We start from the raw sequence: 27,708 nt of genomic DNA, 5'->3' as shown, positions 1-27,708 counted from the left end.
TGTAAATATTTTGAGGACCTACATTAAGTGATTGATTCAAGAGTTTGTTGGTTTTCTAACTCATTAGTTTTTGCCTTTACCTTTATTCATCTTGCTTGCTGCTTTCCTTGAACTGCATCTCTTATTATTGTGTTTTGCTTTATATTACTTTGATTATGAATCCTTTTATGCTTTTTTTAATGAAAATGTTAATTTCTGTATTTCATTTTTTAAAAACAATAATAGCAGTTAATGTTATAAATTTATGTCTGAATATGTTTAAAGATGGAATCATCATATTGGTCACTTGGCCTTTATTACAGTTCCCCTTTTCTAATAGTGAGCCTGTACAACCTTTAATGAGTAGGAACTTAGAACCCTACAGTCCCAACTGATTAGACAAGAGTGGCCATCTTATTCGACTGGACCAATCATATTTTTTCTCACCTTGAAGGTCAGGTTTGGTAAAGTGACTCCAGTGAGTGTCTGCTAGACTCCAACTAGGATTTCAGAAAAACTCAGAATTGGAATGACCATGTTTAACCCATGAGCAACTGGAACAATAAAAGCTAGGCTGTTGGTAAGCCTATGCATGAAAACAGGAAGAACCAAGAGACTATGCAAGGTGAGACAGAGAAAGAGGTCACTTTGATTTTTGTATGATTTCCTTTTTCTTCTATAGTTTGGCTTCTCTTTTAGACTTTCATTTCCATTTTACTTAAGCTAGCCAATTAGTTTATTATCTTACAACAAAATGACTCTTAACACAGTAGTTCTTTCATTATATTTTAAAACAACATAGTCTTTTTTTTTTCATTACTTTAAACTTAAAAAAATTTCTTTAAATAGTGAGTTTGGTTCATGTTAACCTATGGGGAAATTAACTATCTGTGCCACAGTTCATCTGGTAACAGTAACTTGAGTTTTCAGTAAAGTTTCTGGATTTCTCAGTTCCTTTCAATAATATGATTATTTTAATGAAAAGAAGTAAGGTGTTTAGATGGAAAGAGTGTGTATTACTTTCCTATTGCCACTATAACAAGTTAATGTGACCCTCGTGGCTTAAAACAACATAAATTTATTGTCTTACATTTCTAGAAGTCAGAAATCTGAAATGGGTTTTATGAGCTAAAATCAAGATGATGGCAAAGTCTCATTTCTTCTGGAGGCTCTAGGGATAGTTACTTCCTTGCTTTTTCTAGCTTCCCAAGTCTACTTACATTTTTTGGTTGTGGTCCTTTCTTTCATCTTCAAAGCACATCTCTCTGAGCTTTGTTTTCATCAAATTGTCTCTTTTCCGCTTCTGAGCTGCCCTCTTTCTCTTACAAGGACCCTTGTGATTGCATTATACCCCCACAAATAACCAGAATAATCTCCTCATTTTATAATCCTTAACTTAATCACATCTGCAAAGTCTCTTTTAGTATTTAAGGTAACATATTCATAAATTCTAGAGATTATAATATGGATAGCTTAGGCCGTTACTCACCCTATCTAAGAGCATTAGATTAAGGGCAATTTATTCAATGTTAATGCTGTAACTTTAACTTATTAATCTTAAGCAAGTTAGTTAAATTCAGTGTGTTTCAGTTTCTATATCTGGAAAGCAAGGGACTTATATTAATCACTTTTTACAAAATCTCTTCTTAAGCTAGAATTCTTTTTCTAGGCTACCCTGAATAACACATAAAATAACACCAAATTGCCAGGATAATTTTGAAGATGTTTATTTTTTCTCAAGAATATTTTACTAACTTTAGCTACTAGGTTTCTTAATTTCAGGAAAGCATTTGAATATTCCTTCTCATTTAACAAGAACAGCATTCTCCTTCACTCTATATAATCATTTTGTGCTTTCTTAATGACAGTGCTCCTCATTCTTATTCAATACGTCCTTTCTTTTCTAATGCTTTTCCTGTTCCTTCCACTCATATTACCCCACCTCCTAATTCCTTTAGGGAAAGGGAAAAAAAAAAAAAAAACCAACCCAAAGCTTGTAAGACCAATTAATAGATGGCATCTTTTAAGGACGTTTATTTTAAATAAATATCCTATTGTTTTTTCCATTATCACCAGCTGTTCTCTAGTCTTACCCATCCATGGCACCAAGGGGACGTGAGTAAGATAATAACTTTTTATTTTTATTTTTTAAGTAATTAAAAATCCACTGGGTGAAAGCATAGATAGCAATGGTTAAAATGTAACATTAAGGAGTTCGTGTGCTAAGTTTTTATTAACGATTACAAGATTTTCTTATAGTGAGTCTACTAGTTTAGCCAGTCTACTTTCCAGTACGAAGGGATAAGGGAAATAGAAGCAGACGCATTTCAGTGTAGGCAGGTTGTAAAATATTCAGAGAAGCATCATTGAGAAAAAATGTTACAGTGGAAAAATTGAAGAGGGAGCTTTAGAATCAGAAGAGGGTCTGACTACCAAGAGGCTGATTGCGGTCTCTGAATAAATATCCTTCATTGTCCCATATTGCTTAGAGTTGCTAGGAACATTACATTTTCCATGGTTTCCCAGGGAATGTCTGTGAGAAAGGGCCATCATTTAAACCTTTGATTTTCCTACTTAAATTTTAAATATGAACTAGATAATCGCAACTAACAAATTAGATGACCTAGAAAAAAATGCATACATTTCTAGAAACACAAAATCTGCCAGGACTGAGTCATGAAGAAATAGAAAATCTGAGAAGACCAATTATTAGTAAGGAGATTGAGTCAGTAATCAAAAACATCCCAACAAACAAGGATCCAAAACTGAATAGTTTGTTAATTCTACCAAACACTTAAAAAATTAATATCAGTTCTTCTCAAACTCTTCAAAAAAAATTGAAAAGATCACTTCCAAACTAATTTTCCAAGACCAGTGTTATCCTGGCACTAAAATGAGACAAGGACATTATAAGAAAATAAAATTACAGGATGAAAATAGATACAAAAATTTTCAACAAAATATTACCAAATTAAATTCAACGGTACATTAAAGGAATAATATACCATGATCAAGGAATGCAAGGATGGTTTAACATCCACAAATTAATGTGATCCATTGTATTAACAAAACGAAAGATAAAAATCTGAACATCTAAATAGTTGCGGAAAAAGTATTTGACAAAATTCAACATTCTTTCAGGATAAAAACTCTCAACAAACTGCATATAAAGGCTCAACATAATAAAATCTATATACGACAAACCCACAGTTAACACCATATTCAATACTAAAAAACTGAAAGCCTTTCCTCTAAGATCAGCAATAAGACAAGGATGGCTACTCTCATAACTTTTATTTAATATACTACAGAAAGTCCTAACCAGAACCCTTAGGTAAGATAAAGAAATAAAAGTCATCCAACCTATTTCTATTTGCAGATGATGTGATATTGTATATAAGAAACTCTAAAAACTCCACCAAGGAAGTTTTAGAACTAATAAACTAAAACTAATAAATTCAATAAGTTGTAGGATAAAAAATCAATATATATTAAAAAGAAACCAATTGTACTTTTATATGCTAAAAACAAGCTATCAGAATGAGATACTAAGAAAACAATCCTATTTACAATTGTATCACAAAAAATAAATACCTAGGAGTAAGTTTACCCCAAGGAAGTGAAAGATCTGTGCACTAAAAACTATAAGACATTGATGAAAGAAATTAAAGAAGACACAAATCAATGGAAAGATACCCTATACTCATGGACCAGAAGAACTGATGTGAAAATATACTTACCATCCAAAGCAACGTACAGATTCAATGCAATTCCTGTCAAAATTCCAATGGCATTTTTCACAAAAATAGAAAAAATGATCCTAAAATTCGTGTGGAACCACAAAAGATCATGAATAGCCAAAGCAGTCTTGCAAAGAAGAACAAAGGTAGAGGTATCACACTTCCTAATTTCAAACTATATTTAGAAAGATATAGGGGCGCCTGGGTGGCTCAGTTGGTTAAGCATCTGCCTTCAGCTCAGGTCATGATCCTAGGGTCCTGGGATCGAGTCCCACACTGGGTTTCTTGCTCAGAGGGGAGCTTGCTTCTCCCTCTGTCTACTACTCCCCCTGCTTTTGCTCTCTCTCTTTCTTACAAATAAATAAATAAACTCTAAAAAAATTTAAAATGGCCACAGAAACTGAATAGACATTTTTTTCAAAGAAGACATAAAAATGCTGAAAAGATGTTCCACATCATTAATTATCAGGGAAATGAAAATCAAAACAACAATATTTACCTCACTCCTGTTAGAATGGCTATTATCAAAAGTCAAGAGATGACAAGAGTTAGAAAGATCTGCAGAAAAGGGAATCCTTGTATATTGTTGGTGGGAATGTAAGTTGGCACTGCCGCTATGGAAAACACTATAAAGGTTCCTGAAAAAGTTAACAAAATACAACTACCATATGATACAACAACCCCACCTCATATATCTAAAGGAAATGAAAATAGGATGTTGAAGAAATGGCTATACTCCCATATTCATTACAGCAGTATTTATAATAGCCAAGATATAGAAATAACCTAAATGCCCATCAATGGATGAATGAACAAAGAAAATAGTATATATACACATACACAAATAAGACGGCATATGTACATATTTATAGACCTAAAAAAGAAGGAAAGCCTACTGTTTTCAATAACTTGGATGAACTTTTAGGGCATACCGTGAAGTGGAATAAGCGAGACAGAAAAAGACTTATATGGTATCACATGTGGAATCCAAAAAAAAAATAAATAAAAGCCAAAAAAAAAAAAAAAAAGCAGTTAAACTCATAGACACAGCTTATAGAAAACTGTTTTCCAGGGTGGAGTGGAAATAGGGAGAGGTTGGTGAAAGTGTATAAACATTCAGCCATAAGATGAATAAAGTTTGAAGATTTAAGGTAAAACATGTTGACAATATTTGGTAACACTATACTGTATAAATGAAATTTGCCAACAGAGTAGAACCTAAATGTTCCTACTGTGGAAAAAAAAAGAGAATATGTGAGGGGATGGATTTATGAGTTAACTTGATTGGGGAATCCTTCCATAATGTATATGTATATCAAATCACTACAATGTATACTGTAAGTATCTTATAATTTTGTATGTCAGTTATTTTTCAATAAAGCTAAAATTAAAAAAAATATGAAGCTTATAAGAGTAGTTTGAACTTTTATGTATTTACTATTTTTGCTTAAGTGGTCTCTTAATTTAGCACTTTCCCAGCTCTGCCAAATCACAGTGACCTTTCATCAAAAGATATTACTTGGTAGAGCCAACATGTCTGGATACGTTATACCCTCTCAATCCTTTCTTTAGATTAGTCTTTTTTCCTTGCAAATCTTTGTTGAAAGTGACTGTCTTCAGCTGCTTGAAAATGTTACCATCATGAACATGTTAATATAGAATATATCATCTGGACTATGAACCAGGAAGGTTATATTTACTGTTGTTACTCAATATGGCTGCCCTGTTCACTGCTCTTTTAAAAAAAAGAGCACTGAGTGGTGCCTGGGTGGCTCAGTGGGTTAAAGCCTCTGCCTTCAGCTCAGGTCATGATCCTGGGACTGAGCCCCGCATCTGGCTTTCTGCTCAGCAAGGAGCCTGCTTCCCTTCCTCTTTCTGCCTGCCTCTCTGCTTATCTGTGATCTCTGTCTGTCAAATAAATAAATAAAATCTTAAAAAAAAAAAAAGAGCACGGAGAATATTCATCCTAAACCTCAAGAACTTATGGTTCAGTAAAAGGAAAGTATAATTAAGAAACTTAAGCATCAACATTCTGAAAATAAGCTAAAAAGTTTAAGTTAAATAGGCAGAGATATTTCAGCTGCTGTTTCTCCAGAAGTGTGTCTTTTCCTGAAAAGTGTCTGTAGCCCCCAAGAGACTGAGATGTTTGATCCTCATTGCCCAACTGCAGACAACTCACATGTGGCATTTTTGGGAAGAAACTCAAGCAATAATCCAGCTTGAGAAAACTATTCCCACTACTATCAAGATGCTACTTCACCGCTGTAATGGCCACAACTAATTCTTCCAAGGAAATTATGTTTTTGTGGAGAAATTAAGACAAAAAAAAAATTTTTTTTTAAGAAAATCATGAAGAACTTGACAGGATTTATGCAGCCAGTTAATTCTGAAATGTAGTTACAACCAGGTTCATTGTTCTCTCTCAACTACTTTTATGACCACAAGTTTCTACTGAGTCTAATTTTTAAGGCATGCAAATTACAGGAGCCTTCAGAATGCCAATAATAGCATGCTGGGGTTAATTATTGACTCAGAAGGGAGAATGTCAACTACTGAATCATCAACATATCTCTTGCCACACCTGGGGTTTTCTCTGGATGACTTCCATCCAAGTGTTGACAAAACTTGACCTTGGATAGTTACTAAGATTTGTTGGGACTATGGCCAAAGGTATTTACGTGCCAGTAGGACAGACTCCATATTCATTAGCCAGGTTATTCTGCTCCACATATGGCAAGAAAAGTACTTTCTGAGTTTTCCACATTAATGCTGATCGAAAGCTTCCAGACAAAAAGGCTCTTATTACCATAATCCCATGCAGTGACCTGGATTCCATCCTGGTGTAAACCTTAGTATGTAGCTAAGTCGAAAGACTGAAGCTCAATGATGGGTCACCTAGGAAGGATAAGCATGCTCATTTATTAAAGTTAGGATACAGGCCCACAACCGGGATACTACATTTATACCTTCTGAATGGTCCTGGCAGCAATTCTAGTGGGATGGGGGAGTGCGTTCTTTTCCAATTGAATTAAATGGAGCCAAAAGTACATTTCTGACCCCAGCTGTGCTCTTGATTTGTCTGGGGAAAGGCACTTAACCTAGAGTCTCCCAATTCTCCTTGGAACATAAAATCATTAAGTAACTGGTCTTGAAGGTTATTGTAAGGAATGATGACATTTTAAGAAGTCTTGTCATTGGGAGAAAGGTGCTTCATAGCCCTCTCAAAGGCCTTGGTGCTTCCACAAGGGGTGGTAAATAGAATGAAGAGAGTGGAATAACAGTCATAAAAAGGGCATTATAGAAAAAGACTAAATAATGTTGCCTAGCCTGTTAAAACCTTTTCTGCTGCTATTATCTATAATTTCCAGGTCAATTATGTTAATGTCAACTCAGGGCCTAACTGAGTTAAGGAAGGAATACAGGAAGATTTGTATTGACATGATGTCAAGAGAAGGGTGGGCATGGGATATGGAAATGGCTCATCATGCCTCCATTTGGATATAATAGCCTGTTTTGGTGCAAGCTTCTAATAGGGCCTGATGGTTAATCATATCCCTGTGGGGTGAAACTTGTGTCTCACTAGATCACAAATCCCAGAGACAACCAGTTTCACAAATGGTCAAGTTGATAGCAAACTTTGAACAATTTACTAGAAAGCATCCTTTGGAAGAATTTAGAAAATTGGTCAACAATAAAACAAAATTTATGCTTCCTGCAATGCCAAGTCAGGAGTAAGCTCTTTAGACTTAATCGTAAATTATTGTCAGGTCGTAAAGCAAATTCACCGAGATGAATAGAAAATTTCTAATATAAAATATGAGATGTATTAATTTTAAAAATTAACATATGAATAAATCATCCTGCCCCATTTTTCCTCCAGGAAGTCTTCATAACCCGGGAAAAAAGATTTACTCCTTAATTCTGCCCCTCCCTGACCCATGATGACACATTCTCTTAAACTCAGGTATAGAGGGTCTTGGTCCTGAGGTAAGCTCCCTAGCACAAATAAATTTCCCTCCATGTAGAAAACTATCTGGAGAGAGTAAAGAGTTTTTCCCCAATAACTGGAACTATGAGACTGGGATTGGACAATTAGGCCCTTCCTTTTGGAAGAGCTCTGTCTTCCTTTCTGTGGGGCCCAGCATTGGTAGAACTTTATCTGAGTAGATATAAGTCTTTGTTGAAACTTGTGTAAGGGAAGTGGGTGAGCAGCTTTCCTTGGTATGTCAGCACCATGTTGATTCAATTTTTTTTAAAGATTTTATTTATTTATTTGACAGAGAGAGAGATCACAAGTAGGCAGAGAAGCAGGCAGAGAGAGAGCGGGAAGTAGTCTCAAAATGTTAGTGGTATACTATAGAAAGTACACTGTACTGCAGAGTATACTATTCTACACAAAGTATATAATTATATTTCACTATTTGATAGCATATGGAAGTATACTATACCTTTAGAAAGTGTTCCAGGGTAAAAACAATTTAGAAAATGCTATGTTGCAGAAGCTACACATTTTTTAATTCAGGACTTCCTCATTATCTTTAATGTGATAATGAGATAATGAGCATTGTAGAACACAAGAGGAAATACAATATTCACTATTCACTATTTCCTAAACTATCTGATCAGAGAAAAAATTTTTTCATAGTATACATATTAACATCTCAGAGCAAAACTCTTCTTCTTAGGAGTTAGTTGGACAGTCAGGCAGTCAGGGTCACGGTCCCCAACAAGAAAATACAGAGTCAGGACAGTGAAAATAAAACAGCACTACATCCTGTTTTGCAGCTTCGACAGGAGTGCGCTAACATTCTGCTTTACAGCCTTTACAGAAATGACTTCTGCAAAATGTCCTAAAGCAAGGCAATTAACCACAAAGCATTTGTCCCTATCATGGGGAAGGGGGCAGTTAAGACATAAGCCTCCAGATGTCAGCAAAAAAGACCTTCAGCATGTTGACAGTAACCACAGAAGTAGACAGATAATGACCAAAGTCCTGACTGGCACGACTCAACATACTCTGATTCTTCAAGATAGTTCTGCAAAAGAGGTCATAAAAACCACTAAACTTAGGAACTCCAGGGGCAACCCACAACTCTGGTCCTACTCCCTCTCCTGGAGCTTTACACTATCACTCAATAAACTTTGCTTTGTTGCCCACCACTTTTAGTCTGTTATAGCTCTTCATTCTTGGAAGCAGTGTGACCAAGATGTATGGACACTAAAGGCAGAAAATTCCTTCAACATTCTGAGTAGTTTGGGAAACATAGAGCTGAGCATTCAATTTAAGAAGTGTTAAGAAAAAAGGAATAATAAGAGTAAAATAAATCAAAACCACAAACTGTTCAAATTAATAAATAAATTTGTAATCTGGTTCTCTAAAAACAAAATAAAATGAAATAAATTAAATTCAAAATAAAATAAAATAAAATGGGCTACACTTGACAAGCCTAAATGTAGAAAAATAACAAAACCATTTGATAATAAAATTAAAATACCAATGAAGCATTTTTGAGTAAGTTATACATTACTTAAATTAGCTTAAAAGGAACACAGGAAGTCAAGAAAATAAATATTGTGATAGAATTGAGGGGAAAATCACTTAAGTGCCTTTAATAAAAGCTCACAAATTACATGATTGGTTATTTTGGAACTGCAATGGATGTAAATGTTTCCAGAGAATAGAACATCATGGAAAACCCATCAGTTCTTTTCAAATATCTAGAGTAATATTTGTTCTGAAACAAAACCAGGATTGCACAAAATAGCAAAAAAAGTAAATTTGGGGGCAAACAGATCAAAAATTTCTAAATAGGGGCACCTGGGTGGCTCAGTAGGTTAAGTGTCCTTTTCTTACTTTCCGCTAAGGTCATGATCTCAGGGTTGTGAGATCAGACTGGGCTCTAGGTGTGGAGACTGCTTGAGATTCTCTCTGTCTCTCCCTCTACCCAACCCTCCCACCACTGCCACCTCTCTAAAAAACAAACAAAAAAAAAGTTTCTAAATAATTACCGATAACTAAATCTCTCATTTGAAATGGATATAAACATATATTCTATTTATATACTTATTTAAATATTTATTTTAGGGGCGCCTGGATGACTCAGTGGGTTAAAGCCTCTGCCTTGGGCTCGGGTCATGATCCCAGGGTCTTGGGATTGAGCCCCACATCGGGCTCTCTGCTCATCAGGGAAGCTGCTTCCTCCTCTCTCTCTGTCTGTCTCTCTGCCTACTTGTGATCTCTGCCTGTCAAATAAATAAATAAAATCTTTTCTAAAAAATAATAAATAAAATAATATTTATTTTATCAAACTATTTATATACTTTTATTAAGAAATGCAAGCATTATTGACAACTAGGGGATTATTAACATAATCCCTCAATATCAAAGACAAAAAAGGTGATAAATTTGATAGATGTTGAAAAGGCATTTGAAAGGGTTCAAAATCAATTTCTGACTAAAAGCATTTAGTTCTTTTAAAACAGAAGAATTCTTAACAGGACAAAGCATATTATCTCAAGTTCAGTGTAGAATTTTCTGATAGGCCAACTAGATATGCATGTAGAGAACTAAGTCATTCCATACTTAGTATTTGCAAAACATTCAGTGAAGTAGGCACCTTCAGAAGACAGAATTTCTCGACTGTAATTTACAAGTTAATGCTGGCCTGTTTATTTGTTTATTTATTTGAGAGAGAGAGAGAGGGAGATAGTGAGAGGGAGCATGAGCAGAGGGGAGAGGCAAAAGGAGAGGGAGAAGCAGAATCCCTGAGCAGGGAGCCTAAGGTGGGGCTCAATCCCAGGACCCTGAGATCATGGCCTGAGCCAAAGGCAGACGCTTAACCGACTGAGACACCTAGGCACCTCAGTTCTGGTTCTGTTTTGAACTGCATATTGAATCCAAATCTTTTCATACTTAAAGTGTCTATATGTCTTTAAAGGTTGTTTACTGCTTAAACAATTAGCATTCCTATTAAAGTAAATAACAAAACAATGATAGCCCTCAGCGTTTGTATTGAATAGGTCTGCCAGGATAGTAGGACAGGAATGATAAGATACAATTACAAGATTTAAGGAGGTAAGATTATCATTTTATGTTAACGATATGGCTGTTTACTTTACAAAGCAAGAAAGCAATAATAAAAAATTGTTAGATATAGTGAAAGACTTCATTAAGGTGATTGATTTTAAAATAAATGTACCAAGTCATTCAGTTTTCTATTTACCCATAAAAACAAGTTTGAAAATATAATGGGAATAAATCTCAATTACAATAACAAACAAAATTATAAAATCATCTTGGCATAAGTCTAATCAAAAGAAGGGCTTATCTAATTAAAATTATATATTTCCTTAGAAATGTAAAAGAAGATTGAATACATGAGGGTATATACCTTAATTTGGAGGGAATCTTCAAAATTTTATATATTGTCAATTATAACAAATTACTGGTACAAATTTCATGCTAATCAAATTAAAATATGGCTAATTCTTAGATGCATCTGAAAGAATAAAGTCTGTTTGGATTAAATATTTAAAATGATAAAAATTAAAATTGGGAGAAAATGAGAGGAGGTCTTTTTAAATAAGGTAAGAAATTGAGAAAAGCTATAAAGTAAGTATAAAACAGTTTGACTACACAAAAAAATTTTTTTTAATGTCTTATGGCAAATTATATATTAAAAACAACATGAAAGTTATAGAGAAAGGATATTTACAATGCATATTATTGATAAAGGGTTAACTATAATATACAAAGGGCTTCTATGCATTTATAAGGAGAAAAACCCAAATAATACAAATAGGTAAAACAAAGAAGTTTTAGGTGGACAATTCATAGAATTGTATTGTATTAGTATTAGGCACAAAATACTAATTCTTATGCATTATATTAGTAAAATTAAAGAAATAATAATACCTAATGCCTGCAAAGATGTGGACAAAACAATATCCCCAGACTTCTGGAAGAAAGGTGGATTATAACACCCTTTTTGGGAGGAAGCAATCTGGTAATATTTATTTCCAGATGTTACCCTTCAACCTAGAAATTCTATCCCTATGAACTTATCAACGTAGAAACAATGATTTGATACCTTAGAATATACGCTCAAAAAAATCCTTTTCTTATAGGATTGTTTGTAGAAGAAAAATGTCACCGGGGCGCCTGGGTGGCTCAGTGGTTTAAGCCGCTGCCTTCGGCTCAGGTCATGATCTCAGCGTCCTGGGATCGAGCCCTGCATCAGGCTCTCTGCTCGGCAGGGAGCCTGCTTCCCTCTCACTCTCTCTGCCTGCCTCTCTGCCTACTTGTGATCTCTCTCTGTCAACTAAATAAATAAAATCTTTAAAAAAAAATGTCACCAAGTTCAGTGATTGTCCATTCATGGGAAAGTAGTTGAATATATTGTGGCACATCCATGCATGGATTTTATGCAACCACAAGAAAAAATAACCGAAGTCTATACTGAACTAAATTTCTATTATTCAGTGAGAAAATCAAGATGCAGAAAAATGCTTAGAAGACTCTACTTGCATGGGACAGAATTTTTAAAAAGTCCTGTATGAGAGTGTGGGTACATACATATTTGCAACTTAAAGGAGCACAGATAAAGAGGAGGAAGGACATTCCTTCCTGTCCTGCTGGTGATCAAGGTGTAAGGGGAGGAAGAGAAGGAGAATGGTTTTAAAGAGTCTACAGTATACTGGAAAACACTTCTGTTTTAGAGCACATAAAATTCAATCTACATTTTTGGTTCACATTGTAAAAATTAAATCTATGCGTGAACTAGAAGATAACATGGGTGGATAAAACATTGATTTGCCCAGGACAGTTATTTCAAAATACTGAATTTTTAAATAAAGAAAGAAAAAAAATTCAGTGAAAACAGCCAGGAAAACTGAAATAGCAATAAAGAAGGGAAAATTGTCAGAGCCTGTGAATTAAAATAGGCTTAGGCTGGTTGGGCTTCTTCAGATGTTAGCTGATAGGGAAAGAAAGCAGAGGCCCAGGAAAGGAGAAAAGGAAATGATCCCTGAAGGCCTCATGAAGATCTAAAGTGTTGCTAACTGCTATTCAGGATAGAAAAGTGGCTTTGGCCCACTGAGAGCACAGAATCCTGGTGTCCTCCATGTAGAGCTACATCTCTACTCCTTTGTCCATTTTAGGGGAATACACCTTAGGGCTCATTTTCAGAGGTGGTAGGATCCATTATGCTTAGTGTATGGGTGGGAGCAAGCCAGAGGAAGAAGGAAATTCTTGTAGAAGTAGAGCCACACCCCCTGGAGATGCCAGGGACCAGCTGCTCTGCCTCCAACGTTTCCATAGCTGTCTATTCTTGATTCCAATTCATATGGTAACATAGAGGTTCTTGTACCCAGGCGAAGACCACCATGTGACTGCCTCTCTTGGAAGTATCCCTTGTCCCTTGCCATGTCCATATTCTTCTACCTTCATCTGCCTCAGAGTGCCCATTCATTGTACTATAGAAATAGGGCTGTGCCTTACAGTTGGTTTTAAGGCCTATTCTCTCACATTGTTTACAGGTTGTTTTCATCTGTTGCCCAGACAATGCAGTGACAGACATGGGCTCCCAAATCAGCTAGATCTTGAACTTTAGAGGGGCTCTGTAGACCATTAGGGATTGCTGGTCACTGATGACCATGTAGTTCTAGTATTTAGAGGTTCAGGATTTGGGGAGAAAAAAGAGGTAGGTGGTGAGTGTCTCTCTTTAGCTTAAACTTGAACCTGACCCACATAAATGAATGACTTGATAGATAGGTTGATAACATGTCTTCAAAAAACTCTTGTTCCTATAATTTATTATAGGAAAGTCTTCTCATAAGTAAAGCAGTATGTCTCAAATTTATCTTATTTCTGGAATTTCCTAAATGCTTTTACATATTTCATGCTTTGTGATATGCAGCTATGTCTTACAGGCGAATTTTATGCATTCCAAACTTTATACTCTTCATAAATATTTTAACTCAAATAAAGTAAATTTCAGAGTGTTATTTTTTCTAAGACCAAAAAATATAACTATTAATAATTTCTGACTTTATTAGTGTTCTCTAAATATCATAAACAAATTAATATTATAAATCTTGGGCTAGGTTGTTAATTCTTCAAATGGTTCTAGTTTATATGTGAGGAACTTTTGAAACTTTAAAAAAATATTTGGAAAAATAGTTCACTTTCTTTGAAAATTGCTTCTCCAATTGTGTATCTCTAACTGTTGTGTTTTATCTATCTGATATATTTTTTTACATTCTAACTGCTTAATTTATGATCTATGTCTTGTCACAACGGATTACTTCAAATATCACTCTTTTGTTCCACCAGTTAGAAATGCTTGTCTTGATTCTGAAGCCAACTATCCCCTGCAGAGAAAGGTACAAACAACAGAATTACAACAGTTTAAAAAAAAAAAAAAAGGTTTTTTTCCCTCTTTTTTCCACTTTGGCTGGGAGATATGTACACTTAATAAGGTTCATAAATTTTGGTTTTCCTCAGTAGGACTGAATCTAGAAGGGAACTTAAACATGAATAAAATCATTTCATGTGAAATCCTCCAAAGTTTGCAAGTCATCCTAAATTTATTCTCATTAGCAAGCAAATGAATAAGAAAACCTACCTATAGACCATTTTAAGTTCCTTGAAGAGGGTGTTTTTACTTATGTTTGTTTGTTTGTTTTGTGATGAAGCAACCAAAAAACTCTTTAGTAAAACAGAGGTACTGCAGATACAAGCCTGCTCTGGTTCATTCACTCAGAGATTTTAGAAACTGAATACAGGGGCCTGGATGGCTCTGTTAGTTAAATGTCTGCCTTTGGCTCAGGTCATGATCCTGGAGTCCCTTTCTGCACTGGGTTTCCTGCTTAGCGGAGAGTCTGCTTCTCTCTCTCTTCTGCCCCTCCCGCTGCTCCATCTCTCTTTCTCTCTCTCTCTCAAATAAATAAGTAAAACCTTAAAAACAACAACAACAACAACAACAACTGAATACAGAGGTTTTCTCTTTCTTCTGCATTCTCCCACCTCCTCATTTAGAACTTGGTTGTGTTTTGTGTTTTTTTGGTTTTTTTGTTTGTTTGTTTTTAAACTTAGTTTTGGAAGGAAATATTAAGAGACTGTGCTGAATGCTAAAGTTATAATTATTTTCCGAGTTCCACCCTATAATTTTCTTAACCAAAAAAAATATACAACTAAATTGAACCCACTTGAATTAATTCTCATATGTTAGTTCGTTAGGAAATGCATTTGCTGATCAAACAAACATCTTTAAACCTCTAAGTACTGTTGGATACCAAGCTATGTAATATTTCAGTTGTGGGGTTCCATAATGTGATGCTTAGCATTCGACTCAAATACTTTGGTACGTGTCACATTGTTACATTGACTGGTTCCTTAAGGGCACTAATTGACCTCTTTAATTGGATGCCCCAGAGACAGTTTAATTTGGAAGCAATCTGACTGGCTACCTCTCAGTATCACTGGCTTTTGGTTCCATACGCTTATTTTGTCTGCAGATGATCATAATTCCCTTTTCTCTTTCTTCAGCTTTTCCTCAAAATGAGTTCTTAGAGTTCAGGAGACCTCAGTGACTCAACACACCCACCTTTTTTTCTTGTTTGAATCATTCAGTTTTTTCTTACAAGTATTAATTGGACACCCACTGTTGGGTACCACTGTGTAGGGATTTAAGATAGTTTTAAGGATGTAAAGGTAATTTCTTCATGATTTTTCCCAACTCTCCTTGGGAAGAGTTATTATACTATTATACAATTATACAAGCAAGAAAATGACAAGGACATGAGAAAGGGAGGAGAGAAATCTTAGGAGTCAGAGGAGGGAGCACCTGCTGTCAGCAGGATTAGGGGTGGCTTCCTGGAGAAGGTGAAGGTCAGCTCTCTCCTCTACTGAAACAGAATACACATGCACATAGATTCACACACAAATCACAATGCTGCATTGCTTTTTAGTTACTACCCTAAATACCCTCTTCCCCATAACCAAGCTGCCTCATTTAAATCATGAACCCACTGCATCCGCTGTAGATGGGTTTGCCCTTCCCACTCTATGAATGGCTCCATCCAAATACTAACTGGTCCCCTAACTCTACCACTAGATTCTTTTCAACTTTTATTTCACTTGATCTTTCTCTCCCTTGCTTCTAACACTCTTGACCACTTCTTTCTTCTTTTGACTTCCTAAATAGCACCCTCTCTTGATTCTATCCGCACTCCAAGCATTGTTCCTCAGAATTCTTTCTAGCTTTTCTTCTCCTAACAACTTATTTAAGTATAGATAGACCACAGATTTCTCTGACTCTCCTAACCACTCACTCTGTATATCCTCCCTGAAGGAGCTCATTCAATCCAGTGGTCGCAGTTAATATCTTCACCTAAACTCGGTCTTATGTTCTGGGCTCAAAACTGCTATAGGACATTTCCACTTCAGTCAACCTAAAGCCCTGTTGTGGGTTGGAGTCCCTGAAAAAAAGCACACCAAGATTTTGTGTGGGGGTGTTTGTGAAGGAGTACTCTTGGGAACATCTTTAGAAGGGGAAAGAAAGAAGAATCTTGGACAGGAGAGGTTAAGTTGTAATACATTCACAAAGCTTTAAGTAACGTCATGAGAAGGCCCGAAGCTGGGATGCTCCTAGTTGTCCCTAGTTGGAACGAAGAGGCTGGGCCTTTGCACCCCTGCGCTGACCAGCAATGGATGCAGGCTGCCTCTAGAAAGGGCACTTGATGTGGGTGAGAAGCCTCGCATTCCTGGCAGCACAGAGAGTAAGTCCTTCCACCATGAAGGTGTATCTGACAGCCCAACACAACGTTTACTACAGGCACCTAGAGTATCCATAAAACTGTATCCGTTATCTTTTCCATGAATGTGTTACTTCTCTTGCATTTCTCTGTTTGTTGAATTGCTCTCCTAAATAGCAGCCCATAGCAGATGCTGGTGGATCACTGAGTCTCCTCACTTTGTTGTCACTAGTAGCTACTCCAAAATCCAAGTCTTAGGAAGGCTTTCCAACTTCTATCCTTAAGTTTTCACTTATATTCTCCCTCATCTCCCAGCTTGTTGGTAGGGGGCCAATGCAGATTTACCCTCTCTCTCACCTCGACATCCGTGGTAATCCTACCACAGGTTCACGTCTTGCATCCTTCCAAGATTGGAGTGAACTTCTTTCTATTGTCCTCTTCACCTCCACTGTAAAACTGACCATATCAGTCTTCCATTTAGTCGGTGGCTCTCCACTTTCTTCTGTATAATCAAATTTTGCATCATGGCCTGAAATTTCTCCAGCCTCATCTGAAGCCCATAATTCAGCCATTCAGAATTGCTTGTGGTCCTGCAAGTACAGCAGGCTGGCTCATATCTCCCCGCCTTTGATCATGACGTGCCTTCTGCCTGGACTATTCTTTCATCCCACTCCCTTGCCACTTGAGAATGTCTATTCATCTTTCAAGTCTTACTTCAAGCAGTAACCCTCTGTGAAACCTTTCCTGGCCTGTTTTATCCCCCTTGAATCATCCCATTCTTTATTTATGACCCTGCTATGTCCCCACATACTGCTATCTTTAAATCTATAATAAGTAATTGCCCTCTTTGTACCCACGACTATCTGTCCTACTCTTTGTATCCTCCCAGAAGGCAGAAATTATGTCTGATTTATTCCTGAGGAGCATGGAAGAAAGCACATTAATTAATGATGAATGAAAAGATTGTTAAGTAGAGGGGAGGGGCCCATTGCTAACAGGATGAATCTGAAAAAAATGAAAAACCCAACAAACAAGCTTGGTTCTGTGACTTTGTTCAATTATGCCCCAAAGCTTCATGAGGGGAAGGGAGGAGATAATGTGAAGTGCTCACAGTAAAGACCTGAAAAGTTGGGTCCACTGGAAGGACGCAGTATAGAAGAGATCAAGGTCTCTAGTGAGAGCTATACAGAAATGGCGACCCATAGGGAGTGGTCTGTATCAGAGACAAAAGAACCTGCAGTCTTTTCTGGAAGGGCTGTGTGCGTTGTGTCCCCAAAGCTAGAGGACAGAAGAGGCAGAATCGGCAGAAGAGAGGCCATGGGAAGGGGAGGGGGAAATAAAAATTTTGGAGCTCAAAATTTTGGAGATGAAGCAGTTTGGGTGATGACAAGGTTCAAGGTTCAGCCTTTAATTTAGATTGCTTAAAGGGGAGTGTAATGAAGATAAAGGTTTTTATCACTAAGGAAACTGAAAATCTTTGAAATCAGGAACCTATATGAGTTTTTATTTGAGTGACCATATATCCTGGGCTCTTGGCCCCTTTCTGAGTTATGCCTGCTGTTTTTGCGTAATTATCAATGGTATTTCTCTCATTCTCAAGTGTTCTTGTTTGGATGATAAATTATAGTCACTCTAGTTATTAATTTCTCCCAAACACCATAATAATATGTAGTATAGCTAAGATAGCTTTCTGGATTTTTGGAGAAAAGTTAGGCTTTCAAAATTAGAATTTTCACAATTAGAATTAAAATATAGTAGGGGATTTGAGGAATATTTATTGCAATTTGCCATGGGAAGATAATAATAAATGTATGTTTAATTAAAACAAATGTCACAATTAGGACTTTTTAATTTTGCATTTACACACAAAATCTTAAGTTTTCTATAGTATGGGTCCTACATTTTGTGTTTTTTAGAATAGAGTGCATTAAAACAAATAAGTAAAGTTTAACATGTGGCTTTATAAGTTACACTTAAAGAGGAGTCTGCCAACTTAGTGATGTTTCAAATATAATTGCTCCATTGTATAGAGGAAAGAACACAGGATGAAAATCAGAGGAAGTAGTTCAGCTTCTTACCAGCTAATGTGAAAATATCTAAGCCCATTTCCTCACTGGTAAAAGAGGATAATAATAGTCATCTGACCTCTCAAAGGAGTTGTGGTGAGGACTAACTGAAATAATGGAAAATTCTGTTAAAAACTATACAAATGTAAGTATACCAAATGTCCTTTCTAAAAACAAAACAGAAACAAAAATAAAACAAGACGAGGAAAAAGAGAGATTCCAGGTGAGTTATTAGTATTTTTGTTTTTAATGAACTTGAATATTTTTACGTAAATAGAGAGTTAACAAGTTTGCCACTGTTAATATATAAGAAGATGAGTTGTTCAGGATTTAAAAATTCATTTTATAAAATAAAATATAGGACGAACACTGGGAATAACTGGAAACCATAGTTATCTTGTTAGAAATGTGTCTTCTCCTTTTATGTGAAAGACAGAATCATTAGGGAACAGAAGGCTTGATGAGAAAATGAGATAATTTTTGGAGACAGAAATATCTAATTCATTCCTTTATAAGTGTTTTGCCTATTAAAAGCCCTCAACCGAACCACCAGAAGGTCAACCATTTTATAGATTAATTCACTCAACCTCTGTCAGAGGTTAGGAACTCTCTGGTGAGAACAGCTGTTTGTCATTTGTCTTTCCACATCAAAGACCCAGGGAGATTCTTTAGGAAATTAGGGAGGTATTGAGTAGATGGGATTAGTTCCTGGTATTAAGAAAGTGCATACTACAATACTTGTTTCCCTATCATGAAGGTAGGAAATAATAAACGTTAACTGGACCAGTGAAGCTTCTTGGTCTAGGACATTTTATTCTAGGACAAACTTACTCTAAGTTTGCAAATATGAAAAACATTTTAGGTAAAACACGACATGTAAGTTCATAAGGGAAAATTATTTTTCATGCAGAATATAGGTTTTTCTGAGAGTAAACTTAACTTTAATTATTAAAAAGAGGCAAGTTTATTCTTGTACTCTGCTTGCAGTCAGTTCATAGAATAATAGGAAAAGAATGTAAATATTTGTGAAAATGGATATACTTTGGTAAGAAAATGAATATATTTAAAATTCCAGCTATGGTCTGGGAGCTGCGCTAGGCATATTACATGAATAATGGCATTTAATTCCCATAGCAATAAATGAAGTAGGGGTAATTCCCACCCTCACTTTTCATAAAGGGAAAATAAGATAGAGTAGCTAGGTTAAGTTAGAAGCTTTTAGGCAGAAATCTAAAGGTTTGCCCCACCCTACCCCAGGATTCCCTGGTTATTTAATCAGACACTAATCTAGGTAGTGCTGTGAAGAGATTTTGCAGTTGTAATTAACGTCCCAAGTCAGCTGACCTTAGGACATGGAGATTATCCAAATAGGCCTGCTCTAATCCCATGAGCCTTTAAAAGGCAGATTCAGAAATCTAGAGAGAATTAAAGTGTGAGAAGGACTCAGACTTGCTCTTGTAGCTTTGAAGATCCAGGGGCCATGCAAGTGTGGGCAGCCCGACAAGCAGAGACTGGACCCTGGATGATGGCCAGCAAGTGAACGGGGACTTCAGTCCAATAACCACAAGGAAATGAATTCTCTCTAGCCTCATTAGGTAAGAGTCCACGCTAGCCAACACCTGGATTTGGCCTGGTGAGACCGGAAGCAGAGAACCCAACTGAGCCATGCCAGACTTCCAAACTGCAGACTGTGAGGTAATAAGTAGGTGTCCATTTAAGTTGCTAAGTTTGTGGTAATTTGTTACAGCTGCAGTAGAAATCGAATACAGAAATTCAGATTTAACCCATTTGGCATAAAATTATAGTGATGAAAATAGAAGTAAGACCAATGCATTGATTTGAAGAAATTTCATTCATTCATTTGTTAATTCATTCATTCATTCATTCAGCAACTACCAAATATTTTTGGACTATCTTTTATACAACAGGCTTAGCTCTATGGAGGCTACAGAGATTTAAAAAAAATCTAGTCCCTCTCCTCAAAGAGTTTATAATTTAAGGGTTGGGAGCAGATAAGCAAATGAGTTGGCACAGTACAATATGACTCTTAAGTACTATAAAAAGATAGGCTAGAGGTTATGGTAGCCCAGATTCATTTAGTCTGATTTCTTACCATGTTGCCAATGGCAGGGAGGATAATGGACCCCAAAGATGTCTCTGTTCTAATCCCCAGAACCCATAATTCTATAGCATATAGAATATACTGTGTTATAGGGCAAGAGGAAACTGAAGATGTAAGTGGAATTAAGGTTGTTAAATCAGCTGACCTTAAGACAGGGAAATAATTCAGGATTCTTCAGGTGGGACCAATTAATCTGTTAGGGTCCCTAACAGCGGAAAAGACAGCGGTATCTGGGTGGCTCTAGTTTGAGCATCTGATTCTTGGTTTCGGCTTAGGTCATGATCTCACAGTTTGTGGGATTGAGCACCTTCACCCCACCCCACCCCACACCATGGGCTCAGGGTGGAGTCTGCTTGAATATTCTCTTCCTCTACCCCTCCTCCCACTCTCTTTCTCAAATCAATCAATCAATCAATCAATCTTTTTTAAAAAAGTGGAAGAGAAAGGCAGAAGAATAGGTCAAAATGAGTCGATATGGAAAGGACTAGACAGGTCAGTGCTGGCTTTGAAGATGAAGGAAGAGACCATAATCCAAGGCATGTGGGGAGCCTCCAGAAGCTGGAAAAGACAATGAAATGGATTTTTCCCAAGAGTTGCAAAAGAGAAACATCTCTTCAAATGTTAACCCAATAAGACTTATATTTGGACTAATAGCCTCCAGAATTATCAAATAATAAATTTGTGTCATTATAAGCCAACAATTTTATGGGAATATGTTACAGCAACAATAGGAAGCTAATACATTGCCTGAATTTCCCTAACATGAGATGAATTAAAATAGGAATAGAAGAGAGAGAATGCATTAGGTTTGTTTTATTTTAGCTAATAGTCAAGAGATAGTCTCTAAACATTGAGAGCATTTGAAAAAAAGAAAATGAGTGCAAAAATCTAAATCATTAGAGAAAAATTATTTCATCAAATTAAAAAATTCTGTTCTTATAAGAACAGAATTATAATTATTATAATTGTAATTATTATAAGTATAATGTAAAATAGAAGCTATTAACATTCTTCTTTAAAAAAAGCTCAGACTGGGAGCAAATATTTACAAACATAAGTCAGATAAAGGACTTGTATCTAGAATATGTAGAACTCTTACAGATCAACAATAAAAAGACAGACAATACACTTTAAAAATAGGAAAAATATTTTAAGACACATTCCAGCAGAGAAGATATACAAAGGACTAATAAATACATGAAAATATGCTTAGTATCATTAGTCATCAGGGAAATGCAATTTAATATCATAAGGAGATACTACTATCTGCCTAGAATGACTAAAGTGAAAAAAACCAACAATGTTAAGTGTGAGTGTGAGCAAGGATGTGGAGCAACCTCGAGTCTCCTACATTGGTGATGCAAATACAAAATGGTATAAATACTTTGGATGATGGTTTGTCAGTTTCATATACATGAAACATGCACTTAGCACCAGACCCAGCAATTCCACTTCTAAATATTTATCTAAGAAAAATTAATGTATAGATGTCTGAACTAAGATCTGGATATAAATATTTATGGCAATTTTATTCTTAACCCCCAAACAGTCCATCGGTTAGTGCATGGATAAATAAAGTGTGGTACATCTATACAATAGAACACCATTTGCTAATGAAAAGGAATGAACTGATCTGTGCAACAATATGGGTGAATCTCAAAGACCTTATGCTATGTGAAGAAGGTAGATTTGAATGACCATGTATTGTATGATTCTATATGATATTTTAGAAAAGGCAAAATGTAATAATGGAAAGCAAATCAGTGCTTGCCAGGAGTGGGGATTGGAGAAGTAATTGCAAAGGGACATGAAGGAAATTTTAGGATGACAAAAACATTACATAACTTGTTTGTGGTGTTGGTAAAATAAACACATATACATTTATAAAAATTCATTGATCTGGGGGCATCTGGGTGGCTCGGTTGGTTAAGCATCTGCCTTTTTTTTTTTTTAAACATATAATGTATTATTTGCTTCAGGGGTACAGGTCTGTGAATCATCAGTCTTACACAATTCATAGCACTCACCATAGCACATACCCTCCCCAATGTCCATCACCCAGCCACCCTATTCCTCCCCTCCACCCCCCAGAAACCCTCTGTTTTGTGAGATTAAGAGTCTCTTATGGTTGGTCTCCCTCCCTGGTCCCATCTTGTTTCATTTTTTCCCTCCCAACGCCCCACGACCCCCATACTGCCTCTCGAATTCCTTATATCAGAGAGATCATATTTTGCATAGCATAATACCCTCTAGTTCCATCCACATCATTGCAAATGGCAGGATTTCATTTTTTGATGGCTGCATTATATATATAGCCATCCAAAAAATGGATAAAGAAGATGTGGATAAAGAAGATGTGAGATATATATATATATATATAGGATGTATATATGTATATGTATATATAAAGGATATATATATATATATAAAGGATACACATATATATGTATATATCCTTTATATATACATATATATATATACATCCTATATATATATATATATATCTCACATCTTCTTTATCCATTCATCTATTGATGGACATCTAGATTCTTTCCATAGCTCAGCTATCGTGGACATTGCTGCTATAAACATTCGCATGCATGTATCCCTTTGGATCCCTACATTTCTATCTTTAGGGTAAATACCTAGTAGTGTGATTCCTAGGTCATAGGGAAGCTCTATTTTCAACTATCTGAGGAACCTCCATACTGTTTTCCAGAGTGGCTGCACCAGCTTGCATTCCCACCAACAGTGTAGGATGGTTCCCATTTCTCTGCATCCTTGCCAATATCAGTCATTTCCTCACTTGTTAATTTTAGCCATTCTGACTGGTGTGAAGTGGTATCTCACTGTGGTTTTGATATGTATTTCCCCGATACCGAGTAATGTAGAGCACCTTTTCATGTGTCCTTTGGCCATTTGGATGCCTTCTTTACAGAAATGTCTGTTCATGTCTTCTGCCCATTTCTTGATTGGCCATTTTTTTTCTTTGGGTGTTGAGCTTGATAAGTTCTTTGTAGATTTTGGATGCTAGCCCTTTATCTGATATGTCATTTGCAAATATCTTTTTCCATCCTGTCAGTTGTCTTTGGTTTTATTGACTGTTTCCTTTGCTGTGCAAAAGCTTTTGATATTGATGAAATCCTAATAGTTCATTTTTGCCCTTGCTTCCCTTGCCTTTGGTGATGTTTTAGGAAGAAATTGCTGCAGCTAAGGTTGAGGAGGTTGCTGCCATGTTCTCCTCAAGGATTTTGATGGATTCCTATCTCACATTGAGGTCTTTCATCCATTTTGAGTCTATTTTGTGTATGGTGTAAGGAAATGGTCCAGTTTCATTCTTCTACATGTGGCTGTCCAATTTTCCCAATACCATTTGTTGAATACTGTCTTTTTTCCATTGGACAATCTTTCCTGCTTTGTCAATCTTTCCTGCTTTGTCAAATGTTAGTTGATCATAGAGTTGAGGGTCCATTTCTGGGCTCTCTATTCTGTTCCATGGATCTATGTGTCTGTTTTTGTGCCAGTACCATATGGTCTTGATAATTACCACTTTGTAATAAAGCTTGAAGTCTGGAATTGTGATGCGACCAACTTTGGTTTTCTTTGTCAACATTCCTCTAGTTATTTGGAGTCCTTTCTGGTTCCATATAAATTTTAGGATTATTTGTTCCATTTTTTTGAAAAACATTAATGGCATTTTGATATGGATTGCATTACATGTGTAGATTGCTTTAGGTAGCATAGACGTTTTCATCAGATTTGTTCTTCCAATCCATGAGCACGGAACATTTTTCCATTTCTTTGTGTCTTCCTCAATTGCTTTCGTGAGTACTTTATAGTTTCCTGAGTACAGATTCTTTTCCTTTTTGGTTAGGTTTATTCCTAGGTATCTTATGGTTTTGGGTGCAATTGTAAATGGAATCGACTCCTTAATTTCTCTTTCCTCTGACTTGCTGTTGGTGTATAGAAATGCAACGGATTTCTGTGCATTGATTTTATGTCTTGACACTTTACTGAATTCCTGCATGAGTTCTAACAGTTTTAGAATAGAGTCTTTTGGATCTTTCACAAAAAGTATCGTATCATCTGCAAAGAGTGAGAGTTTGACTTCTTTGCTGATTTGGATGCCTTTTATTTCTTTTTGTCATCTGACTGCTGAGGCTAGGGCTTCTAGTACTATGTTGAATAGCAGTGGTGATAATGGACACCCCTGCCGTATCCCTGACCTTAGGAAAAAAGCTCTCAGTTTTTCCCCATTGAGAATTATATTTGTGGTGGGTTTTTCATAGATGGCTTTGATGATATTGAGGTATGTACCCTCTATCCCTACACTGTGAAGAGTTTTGATCAAGAAAGGATGCTATACTTTGTCAAATGCTTTTTCAGCATCTGTTGGGAGTATCATATGGTTCTTGTTCTTTTATTAATGTGTTGTATCACATTGATTGATTTGCAGATGTTGAACTAACCTTGCAGCCCAGGAATAAATTCCATTTGGTTGTGGTGAATAATCCTTTTCATGTACTGTTGGATTCTATTGGCTAGTATTTTGGTTAAAAATTTTACACCTGTGTTCATCATGGATATTGGTCTCTAATTCTCCTTTTTGATGGGGTCTTTGTCTCGTTTTGGGATCAAGGTAATAATGGCCTCATAAAATGAGTCTGGAATTTTCCTTCCATTTCTATTTTTTTGGAACAGTTTCAGGAGAATAGGTATTAATTCTTTAAATGTTTGGTAGAATGCCCCTGGGAAGCCGACTGGCCCTGGGCTCTTGTTTGTTGGGAGATTTTTGATGAGTGCCTCAATCTCCTTACGTGTTATGGGTCTGTTCAGGGTTTCTATTTCATCCTGGTTCAGTTTTAGTAGTTTATACGTCTCTAGGAATGCATCCATTTCTTCCAGATTGTGTATTTGTTGGCGTAGAGTTGCTCATAATATGATCTTATAATTGTTTGTATTTCTTTGGTGTTGGTTGTGATCTTTCCTCTTTCATTCAGGATTTTATTAATTTGGGTCTTTTTTCTTTTTGATAAGTCTGGTAAGGAGTTTATCAATTTTATTAATTCTTTCAAAGAGCCAGCTCCCAGTTTCGTTGATTTGTTCTACTGTTCTTTTGCTTTTTGTTTCATTGATTTCTGCTCTACTCTTTATTATTTCTTCTGCTAGGTTTAGGCTTTCTTTGCTGTTCCTTCTCCAGCTCCTTTAGATGTAGGTTGTGTACTTGAGACCTTTCTTGTTTCTTGAGAAAGACTTGTATTGCTATATACTTTCCTCTCAGGAACCACCTTTGTTGTGTCCCAAAGATTTTGAATAGTTGTGTTTTCATTTTCAATTGTTTCTATGAATTTTTAAAATTCTTCTTTAACTTCCTGGTTGACCAATTCATTCTTTAATAGGATACTTTTTAGCCTCCATGTATTTGAGTTCTTTCCACCTTTCCTCTAGTGGTTGAGTTCTAGTTTCAAAGCACTGTGTTCTGGAAATAGGCAGGGAATGATCCCAATCTTTTGGTACCATTTGAGACCTGATTTGTGACCAGGATGTGATCTATTCTGGAGAATGTTCCATGTGCACTAGAGAAGAATGTGTATTCTGTTGCTTTGGGATGGAATGTTCTGAATATATCTATGATGTCCATCTGGTCCAGTGTGTCCTTTAAAGCCTTTATTTCTTGGGCACCTGGGTGGCTCAGTGGGTTAAAGCCTCTGCCTTCGGCTCAGGTCATGATCCCAAGGTCCTAGGATCGAGCCCCGCATCGGGCTCTCTGCTCAGAGGGGAGCCTACTTCCGTTCCTCTCTCTCTGCCTGCTGCTCTGCCTACTTGTGATCTCTCTCTGTGTCAAATAAATAAATTCAAATCTTAAAAAAAAAATAAAGTCTTTATTTCCTTGTGATCTTTTGCTTAGATGATCTGTCCATTTCAGTGATGAGGGTGTTAAAGTCCCCTACTATTATTGTATTATTGTTCATGTGTTTCTTTGCTTTTGGTATTAACTGGTTTATATAATTGGCTGCTCCCATGTTAGGGGCATAGGTATTTAAAATTGTTTCATCTTCTTGTTGGGTAGACACTTTAAGTATGATATATTGTCCTTTCTCATCTCTTATTATGGTCTTTGGCTTAAAATCTAATTTATCTTGCATAAGGATTGCAACCTCAGCTTTCTTTTGATGTCCATTAGCATGGTAAATTTGTTTCACCCCCTCACTTTAAATCTGGAGGTGTCTTTGGGTCTAAATGGAGTTTCTTGCAGAAAGCATATTGATGGGTCTTGTTTTTTGTTTTTTTTTTTAAAGATTTTATTTATTTATTTGACAGAGAGAGATCACAAGTAGACAGAGAGGTAGGCAGAGAGAGAGAGAGGGAAGCAGGCTCCCTGCTGAGCAGAGAGCCTGATGCGGGACTCGATCCCAGGACCCTGAGATCATGACCTGAGCCGAAGGCAGCAGCTTCACCCACTGAGCCACCCAGGTGCCCCGGGTCTTTTTTTTTTTAATCCATTTTGATACGCTGTGCCTTTTGATTGGAGTATTTAGCCCAATTAAATCCAGGATAATTATTGAAAGATATGAATTTGGAGCCATTGGATTGCCTATATGGTGACTGTTACTGTACATTGTCTGTTTCTTTCCAGTCTGTTCTTTCAGGCTCTCTCTTTGCTTAGAGAGAGACCCTCTTTTAGTATTTCCTGTAGTGCTGGTTCAGTGTTTGCAAATTGTTTTAGTTTTTGTTTGTCTTGGAAGCTTTTTATCTCTCCTTCTATTTTCAATGACAGCTTAGCTGGATATAGTATTCTTGGCTGCATATTTTTCTCATTTAGTGCTCTGAATATATCATGCCAGTCCTTTCTGGCCTGCCAGGTCTCTGTGAATAGGTCTGCTGACAATCTAATATTTCTACCATGTGTGTTACAGACCTCTTGTCCAGAGCTGCTTTCAGGGTTTTCTCTTTGTCACTGAGACTTGTAAGTTTTACTATTAGATGATGGGGTTGGGGCCTATTTTTATGGATTTTGAGGGAAGTTCTTTGTGCCTCCTGGATT

The 27,708-nt window shown here is 36.3% G+C and overlaps 1 protein-coding gene across 2 annotated transcripts in view; it reads left to right on the top strand.

Moving 5' to 3' along the window:
- The first annotated feature begins 456 nt into the window (after positions 1-456).
- FABP5 (fatty acid binding protein 5) overlaps positions 457-27,708 on the top strand; it is an 80,289-nt gene continuing 53,037 nt past the window's right edge. The window contains exons 1-2 of one of the 2 annotated variants that reach the window (XM_046025477.1): positions 464-604; positions 2,056-2,094. The gene's annotated coding sequence lies outside the window, so the exon portion shown is untranslated. Of the gene's footprint in view, positions 605-2,055; positions 2,095-27,708 lie in introns of both variants that reach the window. The other variant, XM_046025473.1, reaches the window with a different exon arrangement.

This window comes from Meles meles, chromosome 1 (genome assembly GCF_922984935.1).
Source record: "Meles meles chromosome 1, mMelMel3.1 paternal haplotype, whole genome shotgun sequence".
Taxonomy (NCBI): domain Eukaryota; kingdom Metazoa; phylum Chordata; class Mammalia; order Carnivora; family Mustelidae; genus Meles; species Meles meles.
Note: the sequence above shows the minus strand (reverse complement) of the source record. Positions and strands in the feature narration are given on the sequence as shown.